The sequence below is a fragment of the Macrobrachium rosenbergii genome, unplaced genomic scaffold, assembly GCF_040412425.1.
Source record: "Macrobrachium rosenbergii isolate ZJJX-2024 unplaced genomic scaffold, ASM4041242v1 13902, whole genome shotgun sequence".
Classification (NCBI taxonomy): domain Eukaryota; kingdom Metazoa; phylum Arthropoda; class Malacostraca; order Decapoda; family Palaemonidae; genus Macrobrachium; species Macrobrachium rosenbergii.
Window position 1 is genome coordinate 773,181 of NW_027100722.1, and position 12,112 is coordinate 785,292.

Below are 12,112 nucleotides of genomic sequence, written 5' to 3' on the forward strand. Positions count from 1 at the left end.
TGGGGCTCCCAAAACAAAGACCCTGGTGAAGTAAGAGATTCAGTTTCGGAGCCCAAAGGCTGGGAAGAGCCGACAAGAGATCCCACTGCTTCACCTGTGGAGGTAGGCACTCCCTTAGAAGTCCCATGGTTGGGCTTGTTTACAGGGGAAGAGGCAGCAGACGATGAAGACGAAGCAGATGAAAACAACAACAATGGCACCTTATAGGACCTCTTCCTCGACTTCTTCTTCCATCACCTTCTTCAGGATGGTGGTCAAGTCCCCATCCAAGAGGGAGCAGCAGACATCACAGGAGCAGCAAGGGCAACAGGAGCGGTCTGGGTGGCAGGAGCATCAGCAGCAGCAGGAGCGGCAATGGAAGCAGCCGGGACAGCCAGAGAAGAAGGAGCAGCAACCACGGCCTGGACAGCAGAGATCACAGGAGCAGCAGGAACCATCATATGGGCAACAGACAAGGTGACCATCATTGATGGCACAGCATGGGAAGGCAGGGCCACAGCGAAACCTGGAGGCAGGGGGACTGCATGCTGGGATGCTGGGACAGAAGTCACTGAGTTTGGAAGTGCATGGAGACAGTCACCGGCATCTTCGCGAACACTGTCATTGTCACCGTGGTAGTGGTTGTGGTTGGAGTAGTGTGGGTCACCACCGGAGAGCTCACCAGGTGACAGGAGGCCCTCCAGGGATGGAGGGCCCAAAAGCCCCGAGGAGAGTCAAGCTGCTTTCAAATCCGTTGCCTGCTTACCAAGGAGATGCTCGACCACCATACATGAAGGAGCAAAAGTCGGGTTAGTTGTGGGAGACTCCTATCGATCCAAGGGAAGCATTCCCCCCCAAGTGAGAAGGGTTGGCCACCAAGGGCGTAGTTGGGGGGTATAACCCTTAGACGATGCCCTGGCAGCCTTCCTCTGATACCGTTCCCTCCCTTCAAAATTCGGCCACTGCTCTGCCAACCACAAGCAACACTCAGCACAAGTAGAGTCTCTGGAACAATCATGTACCCTGCAGGAGGTACAGAGGGCATGAGAATCAACATCAAGTTAAGAGCGGAAATTACAGCACTTCTTGCCGCCAACCCCAGGACACACACGCTAACGAAGGCAGCCTTATGAACAGGCTTGTCAGATTCGTGGGTTTGCATGATATCAAAATACACAACCACACACATATAAACACAAGCAACAACAAAGAAAGATCCCACCAGTAGAAAACAGCTCAACAACTATTAGGGCAGAGAGCGAAGGAACCCACAGTAGATCTAAGCCAGTTGTCCAAGGTGAGCTAGGCTATGGCAGTTGACATTTTCTACTGAACTTTGCATACTGAACAAAAAATTTAAAAAAAGTAATATTTTGGCGGTCAAATGTAATTAAGCTGTAAATTACCTTAGAACTGTAGCTGACGGTAAAGGGGACCCATTGGGAATCAGGGTTTTGGGTGTGGTAAAACCCTTTCAAGAATAGCTAACAGTAAGGGGGACCTGTTGGGAATTCAGGGTTTTTGGTGGGGTAAATAACTTGGGAAAAGGTTTGGGCACCTTATTGTTGTATTTCCTGTCATATATGTCATTTGGAACACGAACAACAAGCGTAAAAAAAGGGCGAATAAATGGATAAGCGGAAGCCATTCCAAAACGCACTATTCATTACTATTACTATGATTCTAAGCCTTAGCTGCGTATTACTTCAGCTTCGGTTCACCAATCAGCAGCTGCAGTTTCTGCGTAGCGAGCTGCGAGAGACTGACAGTGATGTTTTCCTGTGTTATTTTACTTTGAACAAGAATTTAAAGTAATTACCTCTTGCCAGAACATACGAGGCACCAGGAATCTTAAAAGTGCAGATAAAGCGCGCCAGCACCATTTCTACAGCGACCTATGAGGCCACCCAAGTTAAGCAATGTTAATGCTTTGTTTCCGTTCTGAACTTAGATAGTATTGCATTGGGCTGAATTATGGCAATTGGCGTTTTCTGTTATTTTGCTTGCTTTAGAGTTTAGGTAATATTTTGCAGGTCGGCTGCTGCTAAACTGTAATTTACCGCAGGCTGTGTGTGACCGCGGGTACAGGCGTGCAGTTTTCAAGGTCAATTACATTTAATTCTGGCGACTGACAAAATATTATTTTAAATGCTTGTTCAGCAAATAAAATAACCAAACATCAATTGTCATAAGCCTTCCTAATTTCTTCAGCTTAGAATTACCGAAACCCACGTCTGCATCGCATGATGGCCGAAAGCAAATTGGAATGTTTACATCTAGAGAGGCGGGCCTCCCGGATGAGAGTTAACTGCCTAACCACCTTGCCTGAAAGATCAACGGCTGTTTCCAGCTCCACTGTAAGTAATTCCTAATGTAAAGGACCAGCGGTTTGTATATCGTGTAGGGACACATAACAGTAAACTGTTAATAAGCATACAAAATACTATAGGAAAAGTCAATTTCCAAGGTAATACCCTAGGCGGAGCAACCCCATAGTTCTACTGTACGGTTAACCAATCTGTTAATTGAGAGGCTTACAGTTCAATAGGCACAGCCCAGGCTACACCAGCTGTTATATAATTCTCAACTATGCAAAGTCTATGGTAAGTTCTTGCCTAGCCTATCCTATGGTTAGACTGGGATGGTTTGCTCAGGATAATTGAGCTTACAAGAAAAGATGAAGGCGTCTATGTTGCTCTGAAGCCAGTACATGATACATATGGTTGGCTATCAATCATTCGATCTTCAGAGACCCTGACAGCTCGATCAATGGAGTAGACTACAGTAGTGGAGTAGACTACAGTAGTTCCCTAGTTCTGAAACGTCAAATTTCGAAGACCCTAGGCTATCACGATACATCGTTCTTACAGTTAAAACGTACTCTTAACCCAACTTTAACTATTATAACGTAACCATTACATACTTCGCTAACATACCTATTAACAGTCAGAAAGGTAACGTAAAATTAAAGCGCCTAAACACATGATTTCGTAGTTACACTCACTCACTTGCGATTATCTTGAAATATTTGTCTATTGTTATTGTCAGGAGGAGGTGGAAACAAAGGAGCTTAGCACTTTCAAACTGTAGTCAGCTCTAAAGCGCCACTTTCCTTGTCTAAGACATCATACTAGTTTTATGTTAGAGAATTATTCAAATTATTCAAATTTTGTACATATACTTATAAAATAATTTGAATATATATTGTAATAATTTTTAAATAGATTCGTTATCTTCATTCATCATTCTTGAAGTTAGTAGGATAAAAATTATAAACAAGTAAGGTCTATCAGCCTTTTTGCAAGAAGTCTTCCACCGCCCATGCAATTTTCTTTTCAATAAGGAATGACACTATTGTTATGATCATTCACCTAAACCTAATGACTCAGCCATCCTAGATATTTTTCTGAAAAGTTTCTATTTGCTAAAGTAAACAAAATGGCTGTTTAGCTTGCAAAAACTGCAGAAAAAATCGTACATTGTCTATAATCCAAGTTTTTTCAAGAACCTTCGTGGTATAGATAAGCACATACTTAGTTTTGTGTTGTCTTCATTATCTTAATGCCTGTAGAGGCCTATCTTTCCTCTTATTCCGTTTTCATTCAGAATTTTCAGTATACATATATATATATATATATATATATATATATATATAACATATATATATGTATGTATATATATATATATATATATATATATATATATATATAATATCTTATTGTCTATACCTTCCTTTTCACGCTTTTTGTTAAATTTTTCAGCATGTAGGCCTACACACACATATAATACACACACACACACACACACACACACACATATATATATATATATATATATATATATATATATATATATATATATATATAACACATATATATATATATATATATACATATATCTCATATATATATATATATATATATATATATATATATATATATATATATATGACTTTTACTCACATCACCGTGATTCCTTATAGGCTACAATCAGTAAGCTAAACGTCGCTGTCTCAATTTGCTCTACCTCGAAATAATGTATTTTCATATATGTTACCGAAGAGATTTTTTTAGTTGATAATAAGTTCATCGTCCACGTGGGCTCAAACCAGCAGGACCCAGAACTCAAGGACTACTGATGGACACATTTGCAAAGTCACACATCGAGCGCCAGCATCATTGTTTAATGGCGCCATTGATTAGAAATCTCAGCTGAGCATGTTTTCTTTAGTGACTTCCACATTTTCTTCAAGCTCAATTAGTCACTAAAGCGTGCCAGGTCACGCATTTTAAGTAAATTTTGCTTTATCGCGTATTTATACAAAATGTCATTGGCGTATCACATGTTTCTTCATTCTGAGCATCAAGACTGTATCCATATTGTAGTTCTGTGTTTTATGGTATGTTTCATACTCGTTCACTGCATATTATTGTTTACATTATTTTAGGCCTGGAGTCACAGTCAATTCCATTGTCTCGCGGGCGGCGTCGGTAAAACCGTTATATAAACTGCCTGGATCTGTAATAAAGTAGCATTAACTTTTACCTGCTCGTTTCTTTGACACCTTACAGTGAAGGTGACCCCGGAGTATCCGGGCCATTAGCGGACTGACGGCGACTTAGTCTTGGCTCCAGGATTTCTCCGCATCTTAGCGGCCTAAACACGGCGCTGTAACCAGCGTTTGGCGAGCTTTGACTCGTCCAGCGTACCACCAGCGTCACTAAGCGGAACCACATGGCGCCGCAGTCGCGCACTGGCGCAGTGCACTCCAGTAAAGGGTCAAGGTGAGCATGGATGCCGGATATCCCCTCCTTCATGCAGTTAAGCGGCGGACCCACGCAGACTGGAGGTTACCTCCATCGCACCCGCCCGCCCCCGCCCTTCGGCCCTCCGCAACTCCACACCAGCGCCCCGAACACCGGGCGGCCGGGCAACACAATCGCGGGACGCCCTCGTAAAGCTGCCGCCCGTTTACGCAGAACCCACGCTCCCGATGTGGCTACTTGAGGTGGAGAGAGAAACCACTTCAGTCAGCGGACCACAATGGGCCCGAATCCTACAGGCCGACACAGTGCTCAACGCCCTTCGGTGTGTACGAAAACTCATCTGCAGTACCGAAACACACACCCTCACATACAGCACCACAAAAAGTTCCTCCTCGAAGCTTGCTCCCTGCCATCGCGGCCCAGGCCGTACGTGCTATCGACCTTGCCATAAACCCACATACGACCTCAATTCAAGAGACGCTTGGAGCATGGTCGTGAATCTCCTGTCACTACCAGACTTGGGTGGCACAAAAGAGCGGCGCAGGAGATAGCTTCGCTCGGAAATCTGCCTTCGCCAACTCACTCCCGAATGCGCCTTAGTCAGCTCACCCCTACACCATGCCTATCGCGGACCTCCTTAGAGCGGCGTAACATCTCACAGACTCCGTCAGGCTTCACAGCAGCTAAAACCGGCCCACACAGCGGTCAGCTCATCCACCCTGAAGAGGGCGTAGAGCAGCCACGTCGCGCCATCGCCAACAGACGTCCACCGAACCACAGCAGATGGAGGGTCCCGGGCTACTGTCATACCACAAGTGGTTCGGAAAGGACGCCCGAAACTGCCTGCCGCCCTGCTCGTTCACCCGTTCAAAAAAGCGGGGTGGCGACCAACCAGAGACATGAGCCCGCCGTAGCAGCGAAGGAGCAGGGCCTCAAAACTGGCCAGGTTTTACGTCACGACACCGTCTCCGACGAGACCAGTGCTGAGTAAACCCCAGGGCCTTTCATCCCGGTCTTCCAGCATCAGAGAGGACGCAACGGGCAGCACCAGACCGGCGCTTTCTGGCGCCAGCGGGAGGAACCCCATCCTCTCCTGGCACCAGGCTCCTGTGATCTCCATCCTTGGCCAGAATTACTCCTGGGACTTCATTGTCGCCCAGACGTGAACCCCACTCCCCTGGGGGCGATTGCACCAGGCGCACTTCGGCCTTAACACTAGTCGTGGGGCGCAGCGCCTCCCTCGATGCCGACTCTGCCGGTCTCTCCCGTTAACGGCAGGACCCAGACCCACCATCAGCGCCGTCGCCCCCGCAGTATGCACACCTATCGGAGTTCCTGGTCATTTAGCCCGAGCCGCCAAGTCCCGGGGCCCCAGCCAAGCATGGCATATACCATATAGGCCAAGGGCCCCGACACATGTGAAGTTCATGAGCTTCCTCAAGCGCTAAGGAGGCTGAAAAAGCATTCGCGGAGATGGAGCGAGACGGGCATCTGCAGAAAGCACTCCAGTCCATGGGCCTCCCCTCACATGGTGCAGAAGCCGAGCGGCTCCTGGAGACCCTGCGGCAGCTTTACAGAGGCGCTCAGCATTACAGAGCCCGACCACTACCCTCTACCTAACATGCAGGACCTCCACGGCCTCCTTTCACGGGGCCAAAATATTCACTAAATTGGACCTTGCAAATCTTATTTCCAGGTACCTGTTGTGCCAGAGGATATACCAAGACAGCCATCATCAAGCCCTTCCGGACCCTATGTGGTGCGCCTTCTCCACCTTGGGCTGAGAGCATGGAGGCCACCTTCAGCGGCTCATGGACATCCTGGGGACCCTAAAGTTCTCGTCTGCCCCTACGTCGACGACATTCTCATATTTTCAGGTCTCTGGCGAACACCAGAGACACATCAGGGCAGTCCTCAGTGCCTCCAAAAGAAACTGACCGCAAATCGTCCGTTTAAACTCAAGTGTACGCCGTCCAGAAAGCAGAATTCCTGGGTCACGAGGTGTCTCCGACAGGCGTCCGCCCTCTTACATTGAAAGTAGCAGCCGTAGCCAAGTTCCCGACACCCACCTCCATCAAGGCCGTCCAGGAGTTCCTTGGGATGGTAAACTTCTACAGGCGGTTCATCCCCTGGATGCTTTGACCCCCTGTGTGGAAGTCCTAAAGGCCAACCGAAGTCCTGTCTTGGGACCGTAACAGGCCTTTTCCTGATGAAGGCCGCCTCGCCAAGGCAATCGCCTTGGCACACAAGTCTGAGCCCCCTCCAGCTGACGACGAGCGCCAGTGCGTCGCCTGCGGTGCTGTTCTGGAGCAAATCATCACTTGGCGCCCCCCCAACCCATCGCCTTCTTCAGCAAGAAGTTCAATCCCGCAGAGACCAGCTACAGCACCTTTGACAGGGAGCTCTGTCGATGTACCAGCGCAGTTCGGCACTTCAAGTTCCTCCTGGAGGACGCCCTTCACAATCTTCACAGACCATCAGCCACTGGTTCACGCCTTCCTGAGGCAAGGGGATGCATGGTCTTCAGACAACAGCGCCACTCAGCCATAGCCGGGTACCTGTTCCTCAGGCCTCCCGGCAAGAAAAATCCCGTGACGCCCTCTCCGTCAAGGTTAGGCACTTGGTGCAGCAGTGTAGATTACCAGGACCTTGCCAGAAGAGGCAGGCATTTGACCCAGAAACCCGGCATACCGCTTTGCCATCACATCCCTCCAGAGTGGCAGGGCAGTGACCCTGGCCCCGAAGGCCCAGCCTGCTCTGTGACATCAGCACAGGTCAGCCCTGCCCTTTGGTTTGACCTCACGCCGCCGCCAGGTATTCGACATAGTGCACGGCCTCTCACACCCCTCCGGCAGGACTCACGTAAACTGCTTTCAAAAAGTTCGTCTGTACGGGAGGTGGGCAGCACTGACCTGGGCAAAACAGGTGCCTGCGGTGCCAGACCAGTGGGTGGAGTCGTCACCGCGCCAGTCGGGGTGGCGATTTCCCACAGCCAGGAGCGCCGCCCGGCCACATCACATCGACGTCGTCGGGCCCCTTCCCATCAGGCGGATCCAGATGCCTCCTGACGGTGGTAGACCGTTCCGGCAATTGGCCAGCCACACCCGTACAGAAGCCACCACCAGCGCATGCGCGAGCCCTGCCAGTTGGGTCAGCCGCTTCGGCATCCCGGACCACATCACAACTGACAGGGGTCCCGCTTTCCTGTCCGAGTAATGGTCTGCCCTGGCTCAGCTACTGGGAACCACTCATCACACCACCACGGCGTACAACCCGGCGGCCAGTGGTCTGGTCGAGCGGTTCCACAGGTCCCGATCATCCCTCATGGCCGCTGCACACCGAGGACTGGAAACATCAGCTGCCGTGGGTCCTCCTCGGGTTGAGAACTGCCCCAGAGCCCGGCGGCGCCCATCTGCAGCTGAACAAACCTGGGGAACCCCTCGTGGTGCCGGGAGAGCGTGACGGATATGAACGCCACTCCCACATCACTGCAGGCGGCTCCATGGCGTGGCGGCAGTTAGCCCTTGCGGGCGCTCATACGCCGACAAGCAACCACCTTCGCCGCCACAAGCTGTCATCCGCCACCGCGTCTTCGTCCGATGCATTGCAAATCCGTCCACCATAACCAAGCCTACAGGGGACCTTCCGTGCTGGAACCGAAACGGCAAGGCTTCCAGCTGGCACTCACAACCAAGGACGACTGAGTTTCAATAGACGCTTAAAGCCGCACCTGTCGGAGAGTCGACAAGCGCGGCACCTCCCGCCCAACGCACTCCAGCACGCCCTCACCCCTGCAGCGCAGCACGCCCAGGAAGGACCGCCCAACCAACAGCAGCCTCACGGGCGAGAACCTCGTTATCTTCAGAACGGCACCTTCAGCGTCAGCAGATACGAGGATTAGTCAGGCTGGCGTCCTGCGTCTTGGGAGTATTTGTAAAATCTACATCGACGCCGCGTAGTGTTCGGTGGCGCCATTAATTAAGTCTCCAGCTGAGCATGTTTTCTTTGTTGACTTCCCATTTCTTCAAGCTCAATTAGTGCACCTAAAATGTACCCGAGTCATTTTAATCATTTTTACTTTGTCGTATTTATACAAATGTCACACATTGTGTATCATGTTTCTTCATTCTGAGCATCAAGATTTATCCATATTATGTAATTCTGTATGTTTTGTATTGTAATTTGTACTCGTTCACTGCATATTGTATTTTATTGTTTCGACCTCAGGTCGCAGTCAATTCCATTGTCTCGCCGGGCGGCGTCAGTCGGCTGTATGCAAACTGCCTGGATCTGTAATAAAGTAGCAGTAACTTTTCGTGCTCGTTTCTTTGACACCTTACATTTTAATACGTGGCCAGCAAATTGGGGTATAAATGATTATCGTCTCCCTTACAAATCCCCGTGAACTCAGGTGTTTTGTATTTAGAGACGATATCCACCACCTCTATGCTAATAACGTTGTGGTCGTTTGTCTGCGCAGCCATATTATGACTTTTATCCACATCACGTGATTCATATACAGTCAATGGCTTCTATAAACGTCCTTTGTATCAATTCGCTCTACCTCGAAATAATATTTTCATATATGTTACCGAAGAGATTTTAGTTGATAATAAGTTCATAGTCCTGTTAGGCTCGAACCAGCGAAGAACAAGAACTCAGGACTTCACAGTGGATGCATTTAACTCATGCGGCCAGCAAGTGAGGTATAAGTGGATATCGTCTCCCTTATACAAATCGCCCGTCGAACTCAGGTTTTGTATTTAGAGACGATATCCACCCACCTCTGCCATGCTAACCGTGTAGTGCGTTTGTTGCGCACAGCATATTATGACTTTTATCACATCTCTCGTGATTCTGCAATCAATGTAAGCTGAAACGTCCTTTAATATCCAATTTGCTCTACCTCGGAAATAATAACCATATGTTACGAAGAATTTTAGTTGATAATAAGTTAAATGCGTCCCGTGAGCTTGAACCGTGAAGGACAAGAACAGGACTACAGTGGGCGCATTTATTACCTTGGCCTTAGAGTGAGTATAAGTATATATACATATATATATATATATATATATATATATATATATATATATTATATGTATATCTGCGTGTGTGTGTATACTATGGGTGCGTGTGTGAAAACTAAAAGACATTATTAAATAAAAGAATAATATAAGATTACAAAGCATAGTCACTTCACTTCCACTCCCAGGTAGGCTTTCAGCCTGTCACTGGAATCAGTCGTCTTCTCCAATCTCTTCTGTCTTCAAATATTCCATCTCTTCTAAGCTCTTCGATTGTTGGTATGCTGTGCTTTGTCAGGAACTCCTCCACTCCATCCTTCCAGCGCTTACAAGGTCTACCTCTCGATCTCCTTCCTTCTGGTATCCAGTCCCATCTTTTCTTTGCAATTTTATTTTCATCCATTCTCGTTAGATGACCCCGCCTTCTCAGCTGTCCCTTCCCAATCTTGTTCATCACAGGTGCCATTCCTACTGTTCTCCTAACATTCTCATTTTATCTCTCCTTGTTTTGTTTATTGTTCTCAGGGTTTTAATCTCTGAGGCTTGGACCTAATTCTCTCTTTACTTGTAATTGTCCAGCTCTCCGTGTTAACAATCCCTCGAATATAGTGTAAGGATGGCATAGAGTGACATACTGGCTGGGTGTTGTGTGGTTTATTGGTGGTTCCTTACTGAAAACGAGCAGCCCGTAAACAATTGTGCCTTGATGTTTTTAGATTTAACAGTGCTTGTGCCCAACAGGAAGCTCTTAGCCTAGAGCAGCCGTAACTCTATGTTGATGATGAGGTCTGTGAGGATGGGTGAGTTAATGAAAACTTTATTATGATACATAGAAAGTGATTTTGGTGGGGGATGAATGTACAGAATCTTTGAAGTTGTTATTGGCTGGTGCGAGCCGCAAAGTAGTTTCTTCACACAGACAGGGCAAAACAGAGGTAATGTTTCAGACATCTCAAACAGATGGCGATTGTGAGAGAGCATAATAAACGTACAATAAAACATCAATGGAAAGACCAGGAAATTCCTATATGGCCAATTGCATGATTCGAGACAGATTAATGAATACAATGCAATGCTTATGTATGTGAAATGGCAGAGACGTTTGGCATCTTCATGCAGAAACATACATACAGTTCGATACAGAAGATTCGGTGGAACATTATGAGTACATGATTAGAATGCTTGCATGGCAATGCAAGTAGTGGTGATTGTGCATAAATCAAGACAATAATGGTTAGGGAGAAATAGACAGAAATATTGTATGGTAGAAGTTGCGTTCCTTGAGAGAGAGAAAACGGGATGCTCTTGTTTTTATCTTGTTCCCTCCGATGGATGATGCACACACACGTGTGCTTGAAAGAGACCACATCGCAGTCTCTTACAATACTCCCCCCCCCCCCCAACGAGCAAGGCGTCGATGCAGAAATCGTCTTGCTGACAACTGGAATGGGCGCGAAGGGTTTAGGCTTGGGCGGGTAGGAAGCTGAAGGGCGGCGCCGGCCAGCAGGAGCTCGAGGAGGACGGTAGCGGGTTGAAGGGTACATCGCTCCTTTGTTGGTTAGGTCGTCTGTTGCGAGTTCGGGGGCTGCGCCAGGCTACCTGGAGGAGGCGTCCAGGGTTCCTGTGGTGGGGTGGGTCATCTCGGAGGATCGGACATCTCCTGAGCACTAGGGAACGGCTGGGAGCGGGGAGACGACGAAGGATTCGTTGGTGCGTGGGTCGTCATCTTGGGTCAGATGTCTGCCATCGTCTCCCTTGGTGGTCACTCCGGGGTCACCAGTGTAAGGACGGTATAGAGTGACATACTGGCTGGGTGTTGTCTGGTTTATTGGTGGCTCCTTACTGAAAATGAATGTACAGAATCTTCGAAGTAGTTATTGGCTGGTGCGAGCCGCAAAGTAGATTTCTACACACAGGCAGGAGCAAAACAGAGGTAATGTTTCCAGACATCTGTGTTTGTCGGCAGACAAACAGATGGCGATTGTGAAACATGTCGCGTACAATGATAAAACATATGTCAATGGAAATGCCAGGAAATTCCACATGTGGCCAACTGCATGAGATTCGAGACAGATTAATGAATACAATGCAGTAGCATAATCCATGTGAAATGGCGAGACGTTTGTCGTCTTCACAAACAGGAACATACATACAGTTTGATACAGAAGATTCGGTGGAACATTATGAGTACATGATTAGAATGCTTGCATGGCAATGCAAGTAGTGGTGATTGTACATAAATCAAGACAACAATGGTTAGGGAGAAACAGACAGAAATATTGTATGGTAGAAGTTGTGTTCCTTGAGAGAGAGAAAACGGGATGCTCTTGTTTTTGTCTTGTT